The sequence below is a fragment of the Lepidochelys kempii genome, chromosome 1, assembly GCF_965140285.1.
Source record: "Lepidochelys kempii isolate rLepKem1 chromosome 1, rLepKem1.hap1, whole genome shotgun sequence".
NCBI lineage: Eukaryota > Metazoa > Chordata > Testudines > Cheloniidae > Lepidochelys > Lepidochelys kempii.
Genome location: NC_136380.1, coordinates 130126504 through 130152585, shown reverse-complemented (window position 1 = coordinate 130152585; position 26082 = coordinate 130126504). Strand labels below are relative to the sequence as shown.

General features: G+C 39.4%; 1 protein-coding gene across 5 annotated transcripts in view; it reads left to right on the top strand.

The window, feature by feature from the left end:
* NLGN4X (neuroligin 4 X-linked) overlaps positions 1-26082 on the top strand; it is a 251139-nt gene that overhangs the window by 54826 nt on the left and 170231 nt on the right. The window lies entirely within an intron of this gene.

The window sequence follows — 26082 nt, the reverse complement described above, 5'->3', positions numbered from 1 at the left end:
TAGTGGTAGACTCAAAGAGCTCAATCTGTTTAATTTAACAAAGTTAAGGTGACTTGATAACAGTCTGTAAGTTATGTGGGAACAAATATTTTAGAACGGGCTTTTCAGTCAAACAGAGAAAGGGTATAATATGATCCAAGGCTGGAAGTTAAAGAGAGAATTCAGACTGGAAATGAGGGGTAACTTTTTGACAGTTAGGGTAATTAACCATTGGAACAATTTACCAGGGGTTGTGGTGGATTCTCCATCACTGACCATTTTTAAATCAAGATGGGATGTTTTTGTAAAAGATGTACTATAGGAATTATTTGGGGGAAGTCTATAGACTGTGTTACACAAGAAGTCAGATTAGTTGAACACAATGATCCCTTCTGGCCTTGGAATCTGTGAACAAAGAGGAGGTAATTACACAATTTATAGGTAATAAGGCAATGATTCAGTAATATAAGCATCTTTTTTTTTTTTAATATCTGTACCTAGATTCTCAGGAAGCTCAGGTTCAGATCCCAGAAGAACTAATTTCCACTTCAGCCTTCCAAGCTAGCCTGAGTTCTGTACAATTTTGTGTGACAAAGAGTGCAATTTCCAAAAGCTCTTAAAAATCCCATTTTCAAAAGTGACATAGGCACTTAGTGCTAGATTCACAAAGAAATTTAGGTGTGGTAAAGCTGAGTGTCACCATGCCTGACTTGTAGGTGCCTAGAAAATAACTAGGATTCATGAATCCTTTGTTTGGCACCTAGGCTCCCTATAAAATGTATGGGGAGAGATAGGCTCCTCAGAATGAGATCCACAAAAGCCAGCACTTTAGCTAGTCAATGGAAGATGCCAAGTTAAGGGTTGTGTCCTTTGCCCCATCCCTCTCGGAGATAGGCATCTACATCTGGGCCGGAGGGAGGCACCTCCCGCTGATTGGGATTCTCAGCTGCAAATCCTCTCTTTGGGTTAGGTGCCTGCACTGTTGTATCAAGAAGCCAGGGGACGGGGAGGAGGACCTCCCTCATAACTTCTAGTCTGGTGGTTAGATACTCAGCTGGGATGTAGTAGATCTCCAGTTCAAGATTCTCTTCCACCCCACCCACCAAGGGAGAGAAGGGATTTGAAATGGCAGCTACAACTTTTCAGGAGAGTACTCCAAACTCTGGAGGTATGGCATATTCTGGGATGAGACTCCCTCAGTCTCTTCTGTTGCAGCTGTTGCACTCAGATTAAATAATGAAAGACTCATTGGACCAGAGAGAGAGACATACAGACAGAGCATGAGAATGACTCTGTAGCCCAGGATCGAGACTCCCTGCTCCAATTACAACCTTAAATTATTTATCCAGCTTCAACAGGAGCGATGGAGAGCATCCCACATCGGAACATCCTAGAACTGTATGTAGTTAGAGCACATACTTGAGGGGGCAGATCCCAGTCCAAATCTCTTCTTCCTCTTAGGTGGAGGGGGTTTTGAACTGGGGGTCTTCTACATCCCAAATGAATATCCTAACCACTAGGCGAAACATTATGAAGGAGGGCCTTTCCGCTTCTGGCCATTTTGTGTGAGCTGGCCTATGGTGGCCCAATCTGGTAGGTGAGATCTGTCTGAACATGCTCACTGATCGGGCACTGCAAGTGAGTCAGGTGGAGGAATGTTATCTTCTCTGGTTCACGTACCACACTGGGGCTTAGGCATTTGGATGCAAAGGTGGGGCTGAAGTGTGTATGTGCAGAGGCAGAAATACAGGCACCTAGGGAACTTTTACTGCAAAAATTGAGTTGCTGAGCAAGTTTAGGTGCCTGCAGGTTCATCAGCAGCTGATTGGGGTTTTTTTGAATTCCCATAGTGCCTGATTCTGGGATTTAGGTGGCCAAACTGGCAGTTAGGTGCCTAAATTCTTTTGAGATTTAGCCAATCTTCAAAGGTATTTATGTGCCTATATAAGCAGATAGTGAGATTTAAAAAAAAAATAGCTAACTCTCATTGAAATAAATTTCAATTATTTCATTGGGACCTAGGTGCCTCAATGCTTTTTGAAAAACACTAGGGACCAGAGGTCTTTAGGCACCTAACTCCCACTTATTTCAGTGGAAATTAAACACCATTGAGGCTGCAGGCCTTGATGCCCACCTACATATTCAGGTGCCTATGTAATTTTAAGAATCTGACCCATAGTGTAGCTAGGGCAAAGCAGTGCAGCAAAGTGTTTTAAGTGAGGAGCCATAGTGGATTAATCCCATTCTATACCAAATGCAGGCAATCCACCACAGATATGGTAATCAGTGCCCTAAAAGCAAATTGATACAGCTGTTTAGGAAGGTGGTGGTATTTTCTCCCTCCCACACCCTCAAAAATAAAATAAATAAATAAATAAAACAGACTAAAATGTTTTTGCTAGCAGGCAGCTAAACAGGTTGTAAAAACATGTCAGAACTGAAAATCATTATATGATTTTGAATTTAGTTTTTAATTGTTTGTTTTAAAGATGTAATTGGAGGGTAAATTAGACCCAGATACAGAGTATTATTTATTTATTTTTAAAGCAGTGTTTAATTTTGATTTTCCATGAAAGATGTGCACAGAATTTATTACAGTATATTTCCATTGTGTTTGTAAAAAATGCAGGATGCACCTAAAATACTTTTTTGCAGGTTTGCATTATCAAACAAATCAATTTATTTTATATACTGTTTCCCCTTTCATTGTTCTAAAGAAGTAGCTTAAGAAAAGGGGAATGAAGTCTATTTCTGATATGAAATGTGCAAACATTACTATGAACCAACTGAAAGATTGTTCAGAAATGCCTGTGTGTAGATAAAACTAGTCAAGTGAAATCTATTTTGCATTCTGTTCTTTTTTGAAAACTTTACTAACCATGTCTCTTTAACGACAATACCCCACAAAGGGCCAAATTCAGCTCCTATTGTAAATCAACTCCCTTGATTTTGATCTAGGTGCACCTCTTGAAGCACATAAATATGGTCTAAAGATAGTTACTTGTTGGTTGGGATGATTATATAAGAATCTTTATCTGATATCTTTGTAAATTCTAATATCTCTTTAACAAATATGTGAAACAAGATTGATTATTTGGTAAGAGATATTACAGTAGAACCTCAGAGTTATGAACACCTGGGCAATAGATGTTGTTTGTTACTCTGAAATGTTCGTAACTCTGAATAAAACATTTATGGTTGTTCTTTCAAAAGTTTACACCTGAACATTGACTTAATATAGCTTTGAAATTTTACCATACAGAAGAAAAATGCTGCTTTCCCTTTATTTTTTAATAGTTTACGTTTAACAAAGTACTGCATTTGCTTTGGGGCGGGAGGCGGGGGGGAGGGATGGGAGCGGGTCTCTGCTGCTGCCTGATTGTGTACTTCTGGTTCCAAATGAGGTGATGGGGTGTGTGGTTAACTGGTCAGTTTGTAACTCTGGTGTTCATAACTCTGAGGTTCTACTGTAGTAAAAATGGATACCAGTCTTTGCAACACCAGCTGTCATTATTAACTCCTTACACTAAAGCAGTTGTTGTTTAATTAACTTGTTTACCTTCCACCAAGTGCATGCTAAAACTTTCAAAACCTTGAGTAGGTAGGGTGGAAATCAGTGTGGAAACAAAACTCCAGTAACTAGCAATGACTTTCTCCCTTTCAATCTAGTTTTCAATCAATGGGCTTCAAGGTGAGATTATTATCTGTGACAGGGTTGGGCCAGATGGTTACAGGAGAATGATAGAAGACAGATATATTAGCCCCAGGTTAAGCAGGCCCCTTTTCCCTGGGTAAGGTAACAGGAACATTTCCAGAACAATGGGTAAGGTAACAGGGGCAGTTTCAGAACAATCAGGAACTTGCTGGAACCAATTAAGTCAGACAGGCTAATTAGGACACCTGGAGACAATTAAGAAGCTGCTAGAATCAATTAAGACAGGCGAGCTAATCAGGGCACCTGGTTTAAAAAGGACCTCACTTCAGTCAGAGAGGGGTGCGCAAGGAGCTGAGAGTGAGAGGGCGTGCTGCTGGAGGACTGAGGAGTATAAACGCTATCTGGCATCAGGAGGAAGGTCCTGTGGTGAGGATACAGAAGGTGTTGGGAGGAGGCAATTAGGAAGTAGCCCAGGGAGTTGTAGCTGTCATACAGGAGTTACATGAAACACTGTAGACAGCTGTGATCCACAGGGCCCTGGCCTGTCCCAGAGGGGAAGGTCCCTGGCCTGTCCCCGACCTACTAGGTGGACCAGCAGAGACTGCAGGGATTGTTCTCTTTCCTTTTCCCCATGCTGGCCAGTGATGAGGTTAGCTGAGTGAACGGCAGGTTTGAGCCACTACCAAAAGTGGCCAAACTGAGGGCCGCCATGAATCTCTGAGGTGAGCAAATCTGCCAATAAGCGCAAGACCCATCAAGGCAGAAGCGGAACTTTGTCACATATCCAATAGTTATACTGTACCTAAGCTGTGAAGCTTGTTGCTTTGCCTTACACATTTAGGCCGGCTACTGCAAATCTTACATTGTATCAGTGTGACTATGTGCCAGAATAGGTTTACCTCACCTTTGTAGAAGTTCCAGGGTCAGGATAAGAAGGAGTAGGGTGACCAGACAGCAAATGTGAAAAATCAGGACAAGGGTGGGGGGGAATAGGCACCTATATAAGAAAAAGACGGGACATCTTGTCACCCTAAGAAGGAGCAAACCCTCAATCCTCCTGGCTTATCACCTATGAACAATCAGGATATAACTAGCTGCTCGAAAGATTAAATGAGGACAGCAGGCCAAAGGACACTTTTCCTGAAACATGTACCTGAAACTCAAAGCTTCTCCATTACTAAAATGGCGATTTAAAAGGGGCCTTAGCAAGCACATGTCCCTTCAGAAAGAAGCAAACATGTACCAGTATGGTTTTACATTTTCCATTATATAATCTCAATTGAGCTTTTAAATTATTTCTCTTCTCTCCTCTTTGAGATATTTATACTTCAATATATTTGAACATACAATATGCTAAGCAATCTATGACCTTTCTCTAGAAGCTTTCCCCCTTTACTGTATGTAAATAAAAAGGTCAAAAAAATGCATGTAAGAAGAAGATAGGGACAGCTCCAAGGCCTCACTACACATTAATTGCCAGCTAAAGCACACCAGTTTCAGCTAATTTCTATATTACCAATTTATTTTCATTGTGCAGTAAAATAGCACTCTATAGATTAATAAAACAATAAATAGCAATCAGTCTTTATCGCAGCAAAAGTTATTTCCATGCCCAGGTTTGCTTCCCTGAAGCTCATCTGCATGCTGGCCAAACTCAGATAATGGACTCACTTCCTGTCTGAATTAGGCTAGAATGTCTTCTATGAATCAGATGAGCTGTTGCATACTCATTGCCAACATTCCTTGGGAAAACTATTGTACTGTGCCTACATCACTTGCATTGTAGTGAGTCAAGCACTTTGTTCTGACTGACTTCAGAGATTAATGTAAATGTTATTTCCTGTACTGTCTGACTTCAACCAAATGCCACAGGACATTAAATTTAGTGATGCTGAAGAAGTGGAGAAAAAAAATGCAATCTCCCATGACATTCTGTTACAAGGCAAGCCAAGAAGAAAACAAAAACAACACAGGTGTTATAAACTTGACAAAGGAATAAAGAATCCTGAAAGATGAATTGGAAAAAAAAAAGTAAAACCATTAAACAATGTGTAAAATAAACATTTTGAAAAAAACTTCCCTACTCTAATAATTACAGATTAAGAGCAAGTCAGGATGTACATTGAATACAAACCATTTGTTAGTTTATCCATAACTTGTTCTTAAATAGCCTTAGTACTTAGTTGCTTTGACAAGTAAACCGTTCCTGAGGAATCCTTAATCTTTCATTTGTCCTTTGAATGGTAACTGATTTGGCCCGTTTGAATTATACTCAGCTGAGAGAGAGGGTAACAATAAAATTTGGTGAGAAGGTAATAAGCATATTACATACAACTATTTAAATACTACTGCCCATTAAGGGAAATGCATACCTGTTTTTGTTTTTCTATCCAAGGACATTGATTCACAAATTACTTCAGCTATAAACTGAAAGTAGGAAAACATTATCTTAACTTTTGAGATCACTACAGGGGTAGGGCCAAAACTCCTTTTCATTTCATGGTATTTTTTCTGTTAATAAATGGCTGCAAATACCAATGTTGTATTAGGGTTCTTGTTAAACATGTACTTGGTTTTCCCCCTCCCCTTGCAATTGAATTTGCCTTCCTAACTATTTAAAATATTATTTCTAATTCTGTGTTATTAACTGCAACTCAGAAAATAATTTTAAAAAATCACTTATTATATTATTGACCTATATAATAATGCTAAGTCATGTGACTGAATACTTAACAGATAGACTAATTAGAGACTGAATTATTTGGGGTATAACTGATAAACAGGTCAAAATGAGGTGGTTTCGAAAAATGAACTAGACTTTGCAAAAAAACCCCAAAAAAACCCCACAGCCAATAAATATTTGCAAGCTATTCCTCTTAAATGGAAGTGTTAGCAAACAGTGAAATGCATCTAATTAATAAAGAATAACAAGGATATACCAATGGCAGAGACCAAATTTATTTATAATACATTGGGAAACAGAGCACAATCCAAAGATATACAGCAGAATAAGGTGCAAAACTATGATGCTTAGCACAGATTGCAAAGAAATGCAAAAACAAAAATTAATTAAAGAACATGTAGCTAGGGAACAAATTTCCGATGATGTTACAGAAACAGAACTTTGTTGAGACTCTTAATAATTTTACAAAGTAAGGTGCTACAACAGATGGGTTTGTGACACTTGAAATATTTGAACTGTGAATTTCAGTGTAGATATTGGAGCTGAGTACACCATAATCACAGAAAGAGTGTACAAAATAATTGGTGATTGTAGTCTAGTATTAAACATGTAAATTAAACTTCTTTCATATAGTGGGCACTAAATGTGCCCATTTGGTAAAAACGCTGGCGCATCTGTAAAAGGACAAATACTACTTGATATACTGTAGTGGAACAGGAAGGCCCATGTATAATTTGTCCACTAAACAAAATGCAAAAGCTATTGTTAAAGAATTCTATGAGGTATTTCATGGGATTGGATTTGTTCGTGTTATAATACATCACACTGATATAGATCTTAGCACAGTGCCAAAACCACCCCATCATACCTCTCAAGCAGTCTGCTGTTTGTGAAACACTCTGGATTTCAGGTTGTCTTTTTCAGCTGCTTTCACCGTTCCTACAGTGTCTGGAAATCTCTTCAAACCACCTGACTCATCCCCATGGAGTTCAGCTAAGTCAGTGGTGAACCTTCACAAACTCAACCTTGACCTGCTTCTATAACATGTCTATGAGTGTGAGTCCCACTGCCTACACTTAACAATGGAGTAATAGGAATTCCTGTAATTCCTGGAGTAATAGGAATAGGATGAAATTTAATAGTGAGAAGTGTAAGGTCATGCATTTAGGGATTAATAACAAGAATTTTAGTTATAAGCTAGGGACGCATCAACTAGAAGTAACGGAGGAGGAAAAGGACCTTGGAGTATTGGTTGATCATAGGTTGACTATGAGCTGCCAATGTGATATGGCTGTGAAAAAAGCTAATGTCGTCTTGGGATGCATCAGGAGAGGTATTTCCAGTAGGGATAAGGAGGTTTTAGTACCGTTATATAAGGCACTGGTGAGACCTCACCTGGAATACTGTGTGCAGTTCTGGTCTCCCATGTTTAAGAAGGATGAATTCAAACTGGAACAGGTACAGAGAAGGGCTACTAGGATGATCCGAGGAATGGAAAACTTGTCTTATGAAAGGAGACTCAGGGAGCTTGGCTTGTTTAGCCTAACTAAAAGAAGGTTGAGGGGAGATATGATTGCTCTCTATAAATATATCAGAGGGTTAAATACCAGAGAGGGAGAGGAATTATTTAAACTCAATACCAATGTGGACACAAGAACAAATGGATATAAACTGGCCACTAGGAAATTTAGATTAGAAATTAGACGAAGGTTTCTAACCATCAGAGGAGTGAAGTTTTGGAATAGCCTTCCGAGGGAAGTAGTGGGGGCAAAAGATCTATCTTGCTTTAAGATTAAACTCGATAAGTTTATGGAGGAGATGGTATGATGGGATAACATGGTTTTGGTAATTAAATATTCATGGTAAATAGGCCCAATGGCCTGTGATGGGTTTTTAGATGGGGTAAGATCCAAGTTACCCGGGAAAGAATTTTCTGTAGTATCTGGCTGATGAATCTTGCCCATATGCTCAGGGTTTAGCTGATCGCCATATTTGGGGTCGGGAAGGAATTTTCCTCCAGGGCAGATTGGAAGGCCCTGGAGGTTTTTCGCCTTCCTCTGTAGCATGGGGCACGGGTCACTTGCTGGAGGATTCTCTGCTCCTTGAGGTCTTCAAACTACAATTTGAGGACTTCAATAGCACAGATATAGGTGTGAGGTCTTTTTTAGGAGTGGTGGGTGAAATTATGTGGCCTGCATTGTGCAGGAGGTCAGACTAGATGATCATAATGGTCCCTTCTGACCTAAATATCTATGAATCTATGAATCTATGAAACTGCTCTGAAGCAGCAGTTTCCTATTTCCAGCAGCGGAGAGGAGCAGCCAGAGGTAGGGATGGCTGATTGGGAGATGTAACCGGGATATTGGGGTGGCATTATACCCCTGTCCATGTGTGTTGGGGATGTGTGGTCTGGTAGGAAAAGGCTGAAGAGGGCAGTACTTGGCGAAGAGAGAAGGGGATTTTATAGAGTTCAGACACAGGATGAATAGAGCAATAAATTGTGATGAAATAGGGACAAATTTTCTTAGGTATGTTAACATGCTGATGAATCTCTGCTATGCTTTTTATTCCTTTGCTCAATATTGTTTAGGTCTCTGTTACCCATTTAATCTTCCAGTGGTTGAGAGGTGTAATAGGCATACCACACAGTATCCCATTAGCACTGTAAGACAAAGGAAAAGCTGAACTTGACTGGATGGTAACATCAGATGGTACTAAGTGAAAACAGGCACTGCTTACTGGATTAACAGCAGGGATTTCCCTACACCCCTTGAATTCCCCCCCCCCAGTTTTGTGAACTAGTTACATGGAGTGTTGCCAGTTTAGTGATTGTTTGGAAATTTGAATTGAAATTGAAACATTAATACATACTTTAAAAGCATATAAAGTGTATGATAAAATACATGTATCTGAAAAAGTATAATAGATTTGAAAAGTATGAACAGAGCTGATTAGGCTCCATAGTTAGTCTTTTGTTTTGTTAAGTGACCACTACAGCTGAAATCACTGATAATGACCTGCTGTGGGACAATGTTTCTGTGGAAGAGATGGCCCAGTCTGCACTAGCAACGGGATTCCCCCACTGAGAGCTCAGCTGAAATCACTGAGAGCTGGGTGAAACCTCAAGAGACCAACTCGCAGAGGTCACAGTGGCAGGTGGTAACAGAAGGTAACAGTGCAGGACCATTGGCAACAGAGCGATGGAGTGAACAGTGGCACAACAAACAACAGTGGCCAGAGCGAATAGTGAGCAGCTGGAGGAACAAGCAAGGTGCCTTCTTGCCCCCCACCTGGGAGGTGAACTCATGTGAAAGCACCTCTGACCCCTGAGTCTCCACTGACCAAGGACAACACCGGTGTGTGTTAATAAGGTTGTTAAGAATGCTAGAGACACAACACAGTTCATGCGAACAAACACGACTGTGGCATCATACTTTCTATTTAAGCAAGAGATACCACTCGCTACAAACTGGAGGCCAATGTTAAGTGCATTGTCACTTGTTCATCCTGAAGTTGAACACTGGTTCTGAACAAGACCAGCAAATGCTCACTGTCTTTCTGCAAGAAACTCAACTGACTGGCTAGACGCATGTGGTGCAACAGTGAAAGACTCAACAGTTGAAAAAGTGAAGAACTTTCTCACCACATTCAAAAAAAATGCATACATGGCTGATAAATGCACCAATGCAAATGGACACCAAGTATTAAGTCATTGTGTACATTATCTTGATGTCAGTGGTAGGCCAGTAGATACATTTCTAGGTGTTCAAGTTATAGAAGACCCATTGGCTGCATATGTGACAACCCACATCTTGGAAGAGTTAAATGCTTGTCAATTGGACCCCAAACAGATGGCTGCTTGTGCATTTGATGGAGCTGCAAACTTCTCTGGAAGACATGATGGAGTACAAGCTTTGCTCAGAGAAAAGTATAACCCTGATCTTTCCTATACACACTGCAGAGGCCATCTACTCCAACTAGAGGTAGTACGAGCTGTAGACTCTTCCAAAGACATTAAAAAAGCTATAAATTTAATGTCTTCATTATATTTTTTTCAGCAAGAGTCCAAAAAGACTGAATATCTTGGAAAATATAGAAGATACACTGGAACTGAAGTTTGAATTAGTCTAGCCTGGGAAAACCCTCTGGCTTTCTCATGAACGATTCTTGGCTGTTGTCTTAAAATTACTTCAGCTGTTATTATTCGCTTTGGAAAGTATCTACCAATGTGGGATGGATCTAAGTAGTGAGGCTGGTGGATTACTTTTGCTACTATGTTCAGAGAAGACTATTGCCATTCTCTCTCTTGTAAGTCTACTGTTGAAACCACTTGGGTCATTAAACAATGCCATCTAGGCATTTGCTACAACAGTGTAGATCTTTGTCCAGGAATAGAAGCTACATTTGGATCAATCAGAGAGCTATCCATTGAAAAAGTACTGGAAGAAGCAAAGACTTCAGTCCAGAAGTTGACTACTGAAGGTATTTATACTGAATCCTTAAGTGAAGAGGACAAGAAGTGTTTGTTAAGACAACTGAAAAAGTACACAGACTTGATTCTTAAAAATCTACAACAGTGACTTCTAGATTCTACTCAACCTCTATGTAGCTTTTACAGATCCCTGTCCTATAAAACACCCACAGTTGAGTGGAGTGAGGCATTACCAGCAATGGGGCTGCCATGTGCTCAGGGCAGAATAGAGAATTTGAACACAGAGTGGAATATCATACGACAAATGAATGAAGATTTGACTTCAACTTCTTTTTTATCATCACTAGTGGCTTGACCTGATCTTTATGCTATGTTTCCTGGGATGAAAGAAGTAGGTTTATAGGCACATTCACATATAAAACAAATTCATCACTAAATTTGTTACCATGAGTTGTTTCACTCAGAATGTTGTTTGAGAACAGTATGGAATGGTGTTGGGATGATTGGCAAAAGGAATTTTTAAAGTTGTCACAAGAACTGAGTGAATAATTTTTTTTTTTGTTTGGTGGCTGAACAAGAAAATTAAATTAATACACAAGGGCCACAAATTTACTAATGATTTATTTTCACAACTTCCTTGTTCTTTTCTTTTTTTTAAGATTGGAACATTTAAATGTTTGTGCAGTACCTAGCACAATGGGTTTCTGATTGGGTTGGTCTCCACATGCTACAGCAATGTAAATTTTAGAGCTGGTTGAAAAACTGAGAGTTTTGTGGGGAGGGTAGAATGAAGATCATCCCCTTTTTCCTATCTAAATTTGAAATGTCAACGAAATTTTTGCATTAAAATGTCAACACTTTTCAAGTAATTCTATAGTTGATCAATATTGAGATAATTTGTCACAAATGTTGCAAAAACAATGTAAATTCACAATTCAGAAAAGTTCAAGCAGCTCTACTAAATGTTACATTGTTGTTGTTTTATGTATCTATTTATCAGTTCAAATGAACCACATCAGGGCCTTAGTATACACTGGCAAATGGGTTTTCAGCAAGTCAGGACAAATAGCAAAGGACTCATTTCAAAGGGGGCTCAATTCCTGGTAGATTAATAGTATCTGTATTTAGCATTGTTGGAATATTAAAATACCCTTAAATAAATTTTCAGAATTGCCCATTCAGAATTGTATGTGCAGAAGGACAGCAATTTTAGCGCCAGCGTCTAAGAAAGCTAATTGTTACAAAAATTGTTTAAATCATTATAAAATAGCAATATGTCAGGAAATCAGAGCAGGAGTAATACTGCATCAAGCAATGCCAGACAGTTATCCCCATTGCAAGTGGAAGAAAATGTTAGATTCCAAACAGGAAGTTGCTGGCAACCTGCCCAGGTGACAGATATACCATCCCTTCTGGGGGCAGTCCTACTGGAGGAACAGCAGCTGTCTAAACAAAAACAAAGGGGACACTGGTTCTCTGTTTCTCAAGGCCATCCAGAATGTTGCTGACCTAATAATGTGCCCACCAAGTCACTGCGAATGAAAAACATAAGGAGCAGAAAACAAATACTTTAGATGATGGATCCACCTCTGCCTCAGCAGAGGCTACTACAGAAGGAACTATTTTGAGAAAAAAGAAGCAGGTGTGTGATCAGCTAGACAGCGACTAAGGTACACAGATAGGAATTACTGACAGATGTCCAATAAGATGGAGAATAATCCTCTTGTCTGTCAAAGGGTTCAGGTTGCCAACCTGACTATGTCCTAGATATGTGTTTTATTAATTGACTGTATTAGTTTGTGCATGCTATTGTTGGATTATATCATGGTTTATTAGTAATGTTCGATTTTTTTTAAAGAGATGATGTACTAGTAACCAGTGGTGTAAGTGACCTCTGCCATGAGACAGGATCTAACCTTTTTCAACCCTGGCCCATATCAGGTAACTGAGACCAGGATAAAGAGATTAATCCTTCTTGCTAGTTCCTCTGTGTGTCACAAAATTATTGCATTCTATCCTTTCCATAGTAACACCACATACCTACATCCATCCATACATACGTGTGTGTGTGTGTGTGTGTGTGTAAGGAAAGACAACAAAAAAACCCCATAGTAAATTAAGTCTAATCCCTTCTGACTGCAGAGAATGCAAGAAAGAGGAACATATAGCTTTGTGTACACTACATACATTTGGGAGGTGCTCATTTAACATGGACCTGGGAGCCATATAAGAACCTAGACAAATGGAAGTGAAAATGGAGAGAAGGAGAATAGTAAAAGGGATTGGGAAAGAGGTAGGTGAGCATTAATGAGACAGTTCTGGGTGGAAGGTGGGAGAGAGACTGAGGGATTAGATAAAACAAAGTGAGAACGGAAGACAGATATGGAGAAAACTGAGAAGGTTTTGTAAGAAGTGAAGGGACTGTGGGGAAAGAAAAGACAAAAGTAAGAGAGGTCTTGGGAAGGGAGGAGAAATTGAGGGGAGCTATGTCATATTCTAAAATCATACTGTGACTTATCTGATTAAAATATGACCATATAGATCATGTTGCAACCACTTGTCTATATTTGCAGCAAATATTGTACAAAGGTTGTTGAATAAGATGGCTATGAAATTTGCTGGTTATGATTATGCTGATTATGATTTGCTGGTTAGATTGATTATGCTATCTGTATGCATGTATCATTTTTGTACTTAAAGGTATAAGTATTGGCTCTATAACTGGATTTCAAATGTTTGCTTCTGGGGTAACGCCCAGGATGTAATCAGCCAGATATGCCATTTAAGATATCTGCAAAATGTCATAATTTGCCAGATATGATAATCTTGTTCATATGTTTGTATCACCTTTGTATTATGAGTTATAGATATGTATGTATGTCTGTATTTCAAACTTGTGCTAGGCTTCTGGGTGGCACCATCAGCACTGCCTAGCCTGCTTGAAGGCCCATTAGGGACCATCAGCTGTACAACTGACCCATTGAGAGAAGGCAGATACACTTTATGACTCAGCAAGGCATGCAGGGAAACACCTATGGAGAGAAGTTTAAGGCTTCCAAGCCATGTGCTGGGCAGCTTGTGTTTGAAACAAAGGAAGCATAGGCCTCATGGTAAGAGACAATAAAAGGCAGCTGCATCTTCTCAATTTGGACTTCAATCCTGCTTGTTACCTCTTGAGGAACTTTGCTACAAATTGAAGCTCTGAACAATGGACTGAATGACCCATCCAAACTGTGGGTGTACTCCAGAGACTTGACTTAAGTCAATATATGGTCGGTTTATTCCATCACTGCTACAAGCCTGAGCCACTGCTACAAGAACTTTGCCATTACTGTATGTAATTGATTCTTTTAACCAATTTTAACTCTGACCTTTCTTTCATTCTTTCTTTTTATAAATCAACCTTCAGATTTTAGTTAATAAGAACTGGCTGTAGCGTGTATTTGACTAAGATCTGAGGCATTCATTAACCTGGGAGGGAATGTGTCCGATCCTTTGGGATTGATAGAACCTTTTCTTTTATATGATGAAATAAGATTTACTAAAATTTTCATCAGATTTGACGTGGGTACCTGGATGGAGGCCTGAGGCTGGATCACTTTAAGGGAACTGTGTTGTTTGGACTTCTGAGTAACCAGTAAGGTAATAAAGAAGCTGTTTTATGCTGGCTTGGTGAATCTAAGGATTGGAATATCCACTAGCTTTTGGAAGTTTGACTGCCCCAGTCTTTGCAGTTCACCCTAATTGAGTGACCATAGCTGGCCTCCACTAGGACCCTGGTTACATATACCAATGAGACTTTTTGCTCACACAATCATGTAGTCTGCCTGTGTATGTTTTGCACAGTGCTTATATTTACTTTGTTCTCTTAAAGAAATTCAGAAGCTTTGAATACCTAATAGAAGTAAGCTACAATCAGAGACTTGTACCACTTGGAAACATAAAGTGTAGTTTGTTTCACCATGAGAGGGCAGTGAATATTGTTCTTTGTACAGTGTGGTATACAGTCAGACAAGTCTATGAAATACCTAACGATTCATTGCACCATCTATTAAAAATTATGAAAGCTCACATGCAGTTTTTGTTGTTCTGTGAAAACAGATGGAACATTCTAAATAATATGAACTGTAATCATTCTACACCGAGCCATTCGAAGGTCCCTGATAAATAGTGGTTTTTGAACCAGGGAAGTTTAGGGGAACATAGCTCTCTTGCAAACAGCAAAGAGTTATGTTTGCTGTCCACTTCAGGGAGAGAGCAAAATAACTGTGCATCCTTTATATAATATTGTTTTTGCCCAGAACTATCAGTGATATTTTAGTAAAGACTAACTGTAGAGATGGTGGAAATGAACTGATAACCTTGTGCAGTGAGATATGACTCTGCTTTAGGGAAGATACCATAGAGTAATGCTTTGAAAATGACAAAAAGGTTGATAGAGGAATGGAAGTTAATACTGGGGGGAAAAGAAATCTGCTTCACAGACATTGTGAAGGTCATGATAGAAGGTGGTTGAACTGCAGTTTAAAAGCCTTGTGCTCTTTTCCTGACCAATGGATTTACGTCAGAAAACAGGGAAAAATATGGGTTTCAGAGTAACAGCCGTGTTAGTCTGTATTCGCAAAAAGAAAAGGAGGACTTGTGGCACCTTAGAGACTAACCAATTTATTAGAGCATAAGCTTTCGTGAGCTACAGCTCACTTCTTCAGATGCATATCGTGGAAACAATTTTAGCTCTGAAAGATAATTCAAAATATATTCCATCTCATTTCAAGTGATCCAATGACTGAGTTCTCTGTCTGTGTAATATCACTGAAGATTTGGTCAAACATGATCATCATGGGTAAATCTTAATCCGGATTTTTGAGGCAGGCCTCTTAAAATGGTATTGGGGTTTCTCAGTGTTGGTAAAATGATTTGGGATATGCCTGCATGGAATAGACTGTGTGTATATATATGTGAATCTTTCACCTGTGAGGAAGGACTAAGCAAAATAAGGATTATACATGTATATCCACATTGGGACAAGGTCCATCTTCGCATTATGGACCTGATCCTGCACCAGTGAAGTCAGTGGGAGTTTGTCATTGATTTCAATTATAGCAGGATCAAGGCCCATATGTACACACCATACCTAGCACAATCCTTAAAAGGATCCTACCATTACAAATAATAATAACATAACAATATCATAATGCATATAAGTCTTATATACCTGTATCATCACTGTTAAATATATATGCTAACTTTAGGCTTGATTGAAATATTTCACAATGAATTACCTAATGTTTTTGAGCATTGTTGAAAATGAAGTACAAGCTCATAAACAGAGCTCAGTGATGAACTGCAGTGTGTCAAATTGAAGGAGGTGTCTTGGTTATGCTGTTGGCTTGAACTGGTTGGAAAACTTGCATCAAATCGAGGGAGAAATGACAAATTATTATATTTTGGAATCTTTTTTTGTTCTTCTGCTTTCTGACCTGCTTTACTGCTGGAGCAAAGATGATGAATTGAGCTAAAGTTCTGAAAGGTCACTGATGCAGTAAAATATAATTAACCAAGCCCTAGATGACATTTTTAAATGTTGTGTGTTTGGTCGAATGATAGAGGCTGTCAAACAAATCATTTTCACAGGGTTATCTCTGTTACTAACAACAGAAAAATACCAAAACAGTATGTTTGCTTACTGTGGACTTGTGGTGAATAATAAACACAGTCTTTCCCCCCTGATCTGGTTCTTTTTTTCTTGGGTGGCGGGGGAGTGCGGTGTGGAAAGGCAGCACCTAAGTCCTCTGTGTGTTCCATCTAATTAAAAAGATTTTTTTCAATATAGAATTTCTGTTTCTATCCTCCTCCCCCGCCCCCTTTCTATTTTCTTCATCTTACACTTTTTGGTTTTCTTCATCTTACACTTTTTGGTAGCAAGTAGATAAGGCAAAAAATCTATTATGTTAGTTTGGTTTTAGAGCTTTGTCCAGCCTAGTTTTAAATCCTCTAATGGGATGGAGCATCTGCCACTCTTAGTCTGTTCCTCAGTTTTGCAGATCTACAGTTTTGGGACACTTCTCCTGATACTTAGTCTTTTATTGTCTCTTCTTAAATTCAATTAATTGCTTTCGAGTTTATACTACCTCATACTAAATATTTCTCTCCATCTTTGGTACCAGATTAGGGCCAGATTTTACAGGTACACAAAAAGACTCATAATTCTTCTTCCTCCTCCCTTTGCACCCATAAATAAAGGAGAGAGCCATAGTTGCAGTTTCTACACTGAATGGCTTGGAGGTACTGTTCCCCCTATGCAGTCCTGAGGTTCAGGCAGTGGTGGGGAGACAGAGAAGAAAGGAGAACCATCGTAAAGGATGATGCATTGTATGCAGTCTGCCTGTGCACCACAGTGCTCAGGAAGGGATTGTACCTTCCTGACATAGTCCTTTCCTGAGTTGCCTGTTGGGGGACCCCAAATTGAAAGCCATATATAAATAGCACAGTTTAGCACAGCCATGAATAACCAGACTCCCTATATTGGGACTGATTCTGCTCCCATTGATACCAGAAGATCCCAGCCAAAACTCTATTTAAGGATCCTCCAGCAGTCAGGCACCCAACTCCCATTAAAAGTCACCTAACTCTTTTAGGTCTTTGAAAATCCCAGGCTTAACCTTTGAGTTTCATGGTGCCTGCTTCCTTGTTTTAACCTATCCTCATCTGTATTTGCCAGCCCCTGAATAATATTTTGTCACTCTTTTCTGCACTCCCTCCAGTTTGTCAAAAAAAAAAATCTGTCTGGTAATGATATGCCTAGAAATGAAAGAAAGCAATATTTTTGGACATCATCAGGCCAGAATCATCAGAGAAGGGATTACTATCTTCCTGCTGGGTGGTACAATATCTCTGTCTGGACAGCCCCAAATTCCACTGGCAGTTTTTAGCTGCCATAACCTATTTCAAGTTTACATCTAATGTGCTGCCCACTATCACATCTAGATGTCATTAGTACTTGAAGTGGTAAAGTTAATTTTCGTACCTTTGAACAGTAATTGCTGAGGCACATGGATATTTGGTCAGTGATCCTCCATTTAAGAGGATTAATTTTGAAAGCAAAATTAGTAAGATTTTTTAATGCATTCTGTACCAATCTTGGTTTTTATGTATTTTTATCATTTAGTTACTCATTACTGAATTCTTCTGTTCCAGGCTTAAGTGGGTTTTAACTACAGTAGCATTTGCATTCCCAGGGTACTGTAGTGAACACACTGTTTTTTGGCTACATCATGTTTTCTTTTGGAGTGCTATTTCTGAATTGCGTCGGACAAATGGATCTGGAATAATGCACATAATTATTATGCTACTGTTTTTACAGCTGGGTAAAGTGAGGCATAGAAGAGGGTAAAAAACTTTTGCAAAGGCACATCACAAGTGACACAGCCAGGAATAGAATTCAGGAATTCTGCTAGACCGTGCTTTAAGCATGTTTGTTTTGACGAGCAGTATTTCCACAGAATACATATTGGAATGAATGTGGAATTTGCTTAGGCTTTGCAGCTAGGATTAACCAAATACCAACAAATCAAGAAATTTGTGTTCTGATGCTTGCCTCTAGTCATATTTATGCACTGGACTCTTTCCGAACAAAAAAGGCTCACTGCCCTTGTCACACTACCTCGCAAGCGCAGCATGTTGTCACATTATTTTAAAGACTATGTCATGACCTCTCTGTCCTGCAGGCTTGAGGCATTTGAGTTGCTGCTGAATCTGTTCAGTCATGGGAAGCTCACGTTCCCATCACTAATGGTCAAGTTTAGATTTTGAGAAGAGTGCACTAACTGCCCATTAGAAAATCACAGACAAGTCAAGTCACTCAAAGAAGATACCAGACATCCCCCAGGGAGGTGATACTGGTTGAAATGAGGTTAATACAGGTGGGAAAACAATTGCCAAGGAAAGGCTCTCTTGCCCTTTCACACATTCTGAATCATTATAAAACCATTGTACAGAACATGTCAAAAGGTCTAAGAGTATAAAAGAGTCCAAAAGATATTTTATCTTACTCAGAACTAGGAAGAAATGAAAAAAAAAAAGGAAATACTATATATTTTAATAAGTGCTGCTTTTCTCTCATCTCATTTTTATTTGCATGTTTATCAAATTATCAATACAAGTAGAAATTTATCATTTGGAGATGACCTAGACACTGAATTGCTATCACACTTTCTTCCTACAAGATAAAAGACTTGAAATTAAACAGAGATAAAGATAAGTGTGACTGCCCCCTTTAGTCCTGCATTATGCCCTCCATCTGGATGTGTAAGTCTATGATGTGGCATGGGTCTTCCATTTCACTGTATTGCTGCATATGTCTGTCTCAAAGAAAATACTTATTTGTATTTTTAAAACGGAAAGATGGAAGTGCATATTTTAAATACATAACATTAAAAATGTAGAAGTATATTCATGATGGTGGTTGGATTTATATTTAGCTCTAAAGTACTGATTGTCTGTGGTGCAGTTAAAAGTATCAGTCCTTTGTTTTCCTAAAAGAGGGAGTAGTTCATAAACATGGTCCTTGCTTTTCAATTTTTTTTTTCCAAATTGAGAAAACTGGAATTCTTGAAAACAGTTTGGGTGACTGTATGGCCTTTTCCTCATAATCACACCATTCTTTTAGATAATGTATGAGACACAGAAATTGAGAATGAGTTGTAGCTGGTGGCAGGAGCCATTGAAATAAAAATGTGTGAGAGATAAATAGGTGTCCATTTGTGGAAAGTAAATGATGACTATAGTTTCTGACCTGGAAGATTTGATGACATTGTCAAAATCTGTCTGAGAGACTATCCAGGTACACTTAGACCAGTGTAAACTTAGCACATAGGTTGGAATAATTAATTATTTAACTATACCATGAAATGTATAAAATTAATATTGCTATTTTCTTCTGGAATTTCTAGAAAATCCTTCTTGTAATGAAAGAGTGCATGGAAGTCCTGCTTTTGTCCTTAGTTACTTCTAACTATAGCTCTATCTGAAACCTATCATGGAGTCTTTCGTGATTTTCTATTTTTTGTTGTTGCATTTTTTCATTAAAAATAAAAGCTGTACATTGCTAGCTCCATAGCCTTCCATATGCACTGTTGATAGGCAATCAGCCCTTTCTTTTGTATCTGCACAGCTAAAAGGTGAACAACAAAGTAAATAGAGAAATATGTTTTTTAAAACCCCATAGAAAAACAAATGAAGTGACACCTTCATAGAACTGGGGGAATGCAGTGGTGAATCAGACCCTGTATATAGAAATAAGGTTCAGATCATCAGCTCGTATAGCTCAGTTGACTTTGGTGCTGACTGATCATTTTCATGGTTCAAACAGGGAAGCTTAGTTCTATTTATTATTTATTGTTTAGGGCCTGATTTGCAAAATTATTTCCCATGTACATACTTGACTGGATGTTTGCATGTGAAGTCACCTGAACAACATGTGTGTCCATGGTAATTGTTCAGTGAAGTTGGTAATGCTGAATTTGTGATATTACAAATAATAAGTAAAAGAAAAAAATATTTGTAATTACCACAGCCACTAGGAACCCTAGTCATAGACAAGGACCCCATTATGGATGTTGTACAAAGACAGAACTAAAAGACAGTTTGACCCAAGCAGCCTATAATCTATGTAGAAAACAAGAGACAACAGATGGATACAGACAGACAGACTGGGGCAGTGTAAGGAGTTAGCATATTAGGTTGTAGTCTCAGCACATCAGCAGCCTAGTCATTGTAAAGCTTTTTGTAGTCATTGTGGCAAAGGTGAGTTCTGAAGGCAGATAGAAAGGTAGCTTTGCAGATATTTATGGGGAGTGCCTTCCATGTGTAAGGGATGGGGGGTTGGAATAAGCATGAAGGTGCTTGTTTGACCACTTAAAAAGTGGGAAGTGGAGACTGGCATTAAGGGCTTATCAGAGGCAAGAGTTTACAACTCAGTAGCAAATGAGAAACAACAGGGAGGTGAGGACTGACCCATGGAGGGCCTTGAAAGCAAATACAAGAACTTTATATTTGAAGTGGTAGAGAAGGGGTAACCAGTGGAGGGATACAAAGAGAGGGGTGAGGAGAATGTCCTTTACAGCATCATTCTGAATGGATGTGAGTGAGGGAAGACTGCATTTTTCACATCCAGAGAGAAGGATGTTGCAGGAATCTAGACACAAGATGATGAGAGCTTGGAGGAGAGATTTAGCTATGTGGATGGAGAGGAAAGGCTGTGTCTCAGAGATCGTATGCAGAAAGAATGTGCAAGATTTAGACCATCGATACTCAGACTGAGGCTCACGAGCTGCCAGTGTCTCATACGGCTTTTTTGCAGTACATGATATTAAAACACTGTGTGATTTAATTATTAACCAATCAGGATGCTTTTACTGGGTTATCAACCAATGTGGCTCTTTTGGGTAATTTTGATCACTAATTTGGCCCCTGAACCACTGATGTCTGAATATCACTGATTTAGACATAGCCTGGATGTAAGGACTACAGAGACTACAGAGTGGTAGATACGCTGGAGGGCAGGGATAGGATACAGAGGGACCTAGACAAATTGGAGGATTGGGCCAAAAGAAATCTGATGAGGTTCAATAAGGATAAGTGCAGGGTCCTGCACTTAGGACGGAAGAACCCAATGCACAGCTACAGACTGGGGACCGAATGGCTAGGCAGCAGTTCTGCGGAAAAGGACCTAGGGGTGACAGTGGACGAGAAGCTGGCTATGAGTCAGCAGTGTGCCCTTGTTGCCAAGAAGGCCAATGGCATTTTGGGATGTATAAGTAGGGGTATAGCGAGCAGATCGAGGGACGTGATCGTCCCCCTCTATTCGACATTGGTGAGGTCTCATCTGGAGTACTGTGTCCAGCTTTGGGCCCCACACTACAAGAAGGATGTGGATAACTTGGAAAGAGTCCAGCGAAGGGCAACAAAAATGATTAGGGGTCTGGAACACATGACTTATGAGGAGAGGCTGAGGGAACTGGTATTGTTTAGTCTGCGGAAGAGAAGAATGAGGTGGGATTTGATAGCTGCTTTCAACTACCTGAGAGGTGGTTCCAGAGAGGATGGTTCTAGACTGTTCTCAGTGGTGGAAGAGGACAGGACAAGGAGTAATGGTCTCAAGTTGCAGTGGGGAAGGTTTAGGTTGGATATTAGGAAAAACTTTTTCACTAGGAGGGTGGTGAAACACTGGAATGCGTTGCCTAGGGAGGTGGTGGAATCTCCTTCCTTAGAAGTTTTTAAGGTCAGGCTTGACAAAGCCCTGGCTGGGATGATTTAATTGGGGATGGGTCCTGCTTTTGAGCAGGGGGTTGGACTAGATGACCTCCTAAGGTCCCTTCCAACCCTGATATTCTATGATTCTATGACTTCCGAGTTGACGATAAGACCCTGGTTATGGGCCAGAGTGGAAAGCAAGATGGTGGTGTTGTCTATAGTGATTGAGAAAGGAAGTAATTGGGAGGACTTGGTGGAGAGCTCCATTTTAGCCATGTTGAGCTTGAGCTGACTGCTAGACATCCACAAGGAGAAATCAGAGAGACAGGCTGGGATTTTATGTTCAACAGAAGAAGACAGTTCTGGAGCAGAGAAGCAGATCTGTGAATCATCTCCATAAAGATGGAACTTAAATTTGTATTTGTGGATGAGATTATCCAGAGTCAAGGTGTAGAAGAAGAAAAGAAGGAGACAAAGGCCCTGAGGCACCCCACAGAAAGTTGGAGTATGCATGTGAAGGATCCTCTGATGGAGCATTTAGAGAGTTAGGGGGAGAACCAGGAGAGGACAGAATCACAGAAGCCAAGGGAGGACAATATTTCAAGAATAGCATGTTTGATGATGAAAGGTGACTGATAGATCAAGAGGATGAGCATGGACTATTGCTTTGCTGGGAAACTGGTGTGTGTTGTTGCTCCCAGCTAGAGAGAGACAAGTAAGCAGCTGGGCTGCACCAGAGGCAAAATCTAGGCAGGGGAGCAACCCAGGAGTGAAGCAGATCACTGCTGCTTTCACAGCTACCCCTCAGGAAGCTAGGATGCACTGCTGCTCCCGCTTGGAAGGGAAGGGTAAGTAACTGAGCTGCACCACTAGAATGCTCTGTGTGAGGGGAATTTTGTGACAATACCTTACAAATTCACAAGCAGAAACCTTGGATTTCTCTGCTTAATCCCAAGAATTACCATACAAAAGGTACTGCAGGTAGCTGTAGCTTGAATTTATTGAAATTATTTATCAAGCCCTAGAAATTAAAGGAATTACTTTGTTTTTTAGTTTTGATAACTAATTTGAAGTTGCTATAGGAATAATTTCCTGCAGGGTTTTTTTCTGTCCTAATTTTGAACTGAGTTCTGTTGAAGAGGTAGCAAAATGCATACAAATACTTATTTTGAGAATTATTATTATTATTTTATTTTGCCAGTTTCAGATAACAGCCCTCCCACTAACCTCTGAATACTCTGGTCTAGGAACTGCTATATAATCATATATGATTTACTTCCTTCTGTGCTTCTCTTCACTACAATTTCATCTGACTGCTCTGATCATCTTTAAGCAACCAGCATTTTACACTATACTGGCACAGAATAAAACTTAACCCCACTCTGTGTTGACATGGACTTAAATATATTCAAATGATGCTCCGAGAAACTGTTTTAGCAAGCTCTAGTGCAGATAAAAATGAATAAATCAAACAAACAGACAAAAACTTGGAAAAGTGAAGGAAGAAATAACAATCTGATATTTTAAAGAATAGTTAATCTTATTCTCTATTGATCAAAATGTAACAAGTGATTAGAGTAATAATTACCAGGTTTCAATATTTACAGAAGAAAACAGCCTACACTATATATAGTTACTGTGTTAATACTGGTATGCTGTGTTTTCTGATACTGATAAAATTTTGGGGGGTAAAAGTTGGGGCAATTGAATCAGAATTTCATGCAATTTAGGCTTAATCAATTTTTGCGTTTATTTAATACAATTTCAGATAGAATGTTAGAGATGTTACTGTTTATAATGTAGTTCAGTGGTTCTCAAGTTTTATTGCACCACGACTCTCCTCTAACAACAAAAATTACTTCACGACCCCAGGAGGGGGGACCGAAACTGAACCCGCCCAAGCCCCACCCCCTGGGTGTGTGTGTGTGTGTGTGTAAAGCTTCAACCCCATGCAGGGGGCCTGCAACCTGAGTCCTGCCACCCAGGGCTGAAGCCCTCAGTCTTTGGCTTCGGCCCTGGGTAGTGGGGCCTGAGCTTCAGCCTGGGCCCCAGCAAGTCTAAGACAGCCCTAGCAACTCCATTCAAAGGGGGTCGCAACCCACTTTGAGGTCCCAACACACAGTTTGAGAACCGCTGTCTTAGACTAATTTTTAAATCTATAATTAGAGTGAAGTAAATGTAACAATAGCCAGCCATACTTCTTTCCTGCCCACAGCTATCCCCATATTTTTTCTTCAAATGATCATCATTGTCGTCCATACAACAAATAGTAATAAACAAATTATTTCAGTTTAAGAAGAAGAAACTTTCCCCGGTTCACCCACCTTGGCATTCAGTGATGGGATGAAAGGGACCCACTGCCATTGCTGCTCTTTGGGCGAGGGTGTTGTTTTTGTGTGTGTGTTTGTTTGTTTTCTTCTGTTTGTCTGTAATGCCTTGCCTGGCTCTGGTCCATATCTGTGGCTCAAAGTACCTACCCCAAAGCAAATAATTAAGAAGAGTAATAAGAAATAATGACAAGAACATATTCTTTTTTTTCCCTTAAATTGTATGTATGCAGGCAGACATATTAAACAGTCAACCCCATGCTTATAGACATTCCTCCGATTGATTTGTCCTATGGTAAAATATCTAAAGTCATTTTATCCCAGATAAAAAGAAAGCCTTTTACCCTCAGGTGCAGTTCTGCATTGAATAAGATAAATACAGCTTGCAATTCTCACTCATTTTATTCAGATCTTCTGGCTTCTTTAAAAGTGTAAATGTATACATTTATTACATGCATATAATATAATTAGCATACATGTTTTCCTGTGTATGTTGCAGGGTGATCATTTTATACTCTTTTTGAAAAATATTCTGCAGTTTAAATAATATAAAAACGAAAGATGCTATATTCGATGAAGCAAATAGTTTAATTACTAGCAGATCAGGCTTCCAAATCAGCATTTCTTATAACAGTGAAATCCAGTAAGATCAGATGTTGAAAAGTGTGGGATTTACCCCCCTTCATTGAAAACAATATAATAAAACTATCCTGAACATATTTTAAGTAGGCTTCTTCTTCAAAAGGTTCTTAATATTTAAGTACAGCATAACAAGTCATTAATAAACAATCATTTGTGGGGGGTGGGGTTAAACTTAGGTAGAGTTGCATGTGACAGTCATGTAGTACAAAAAAAGAATTCTGCTTCTATTGCAGTTTTAGTAAGGTAATAGAGCTAATGCTTAACAACTACAGCATGCAAGATATATAGTGGGTTTACTGTGTCAATTCGTTGTCTTATAATTGCTTTTATGTGGTGTTTATGTGTAACACTGTGGTCGCTATGTGTAACTTGTCCAACTTTTTGCCCATTCCATAGGGGATGTGGATCTGTTATAGCCGTAGCTTCAGGGCCTGGTTCTTTAGCTCTAGTTGTAGAAGTTCATGCTTTCTGCTCTGGAGTTCCCCTATTCAATATCCAGTGTGTTGACCAAGATAGTAGCTATCACACACATGTGTATGTATACAATTGGACTCTAAACTCTAAGCTTTTTGCATAGCAGAAACATGCATTCTATACTTACTCCTACCATCTACTCGAAAGGAAAAACAAAACAGAAGGGGGGTGGGGAAACCTTCTGTTTATGGTTTCAGAACATCCAGAACCAGCTTTAGATGCTTTGCTGCCATAGGCGAGGAATCCTTTGGTGCTCCTGCCTCCAGGTCTGAGAAGAAAATTGATATATAGTTATTTACTAGGCCAGCTATGCAAATGGTATACATTGATTTCAGTATCTCTACGTTGATTTGCAGCAGCTGAGGATCTTGCCCCATTATTTTTAAAGTTGTCTGTTAGTTCTATTTCTTTCCATGGCATTGTTTCCCTTCCTCTTGTTCATTATGCCCCCTGACTTACTTTTCTTGTTTTATTTTGTCTTTCTCTCTGCCCCTCATTCTGTCTCTGTCCCCACCCCAACTCTGATTTCCTGTCTGTCCATTTGTTACCACCCAAGTCTTTTTCACTTTTCCATTCTTCAATATCCCCATTGTTACTATTTCTCCCCAGTTGCCAGTACCCCTTCTTGTTCTTGTAA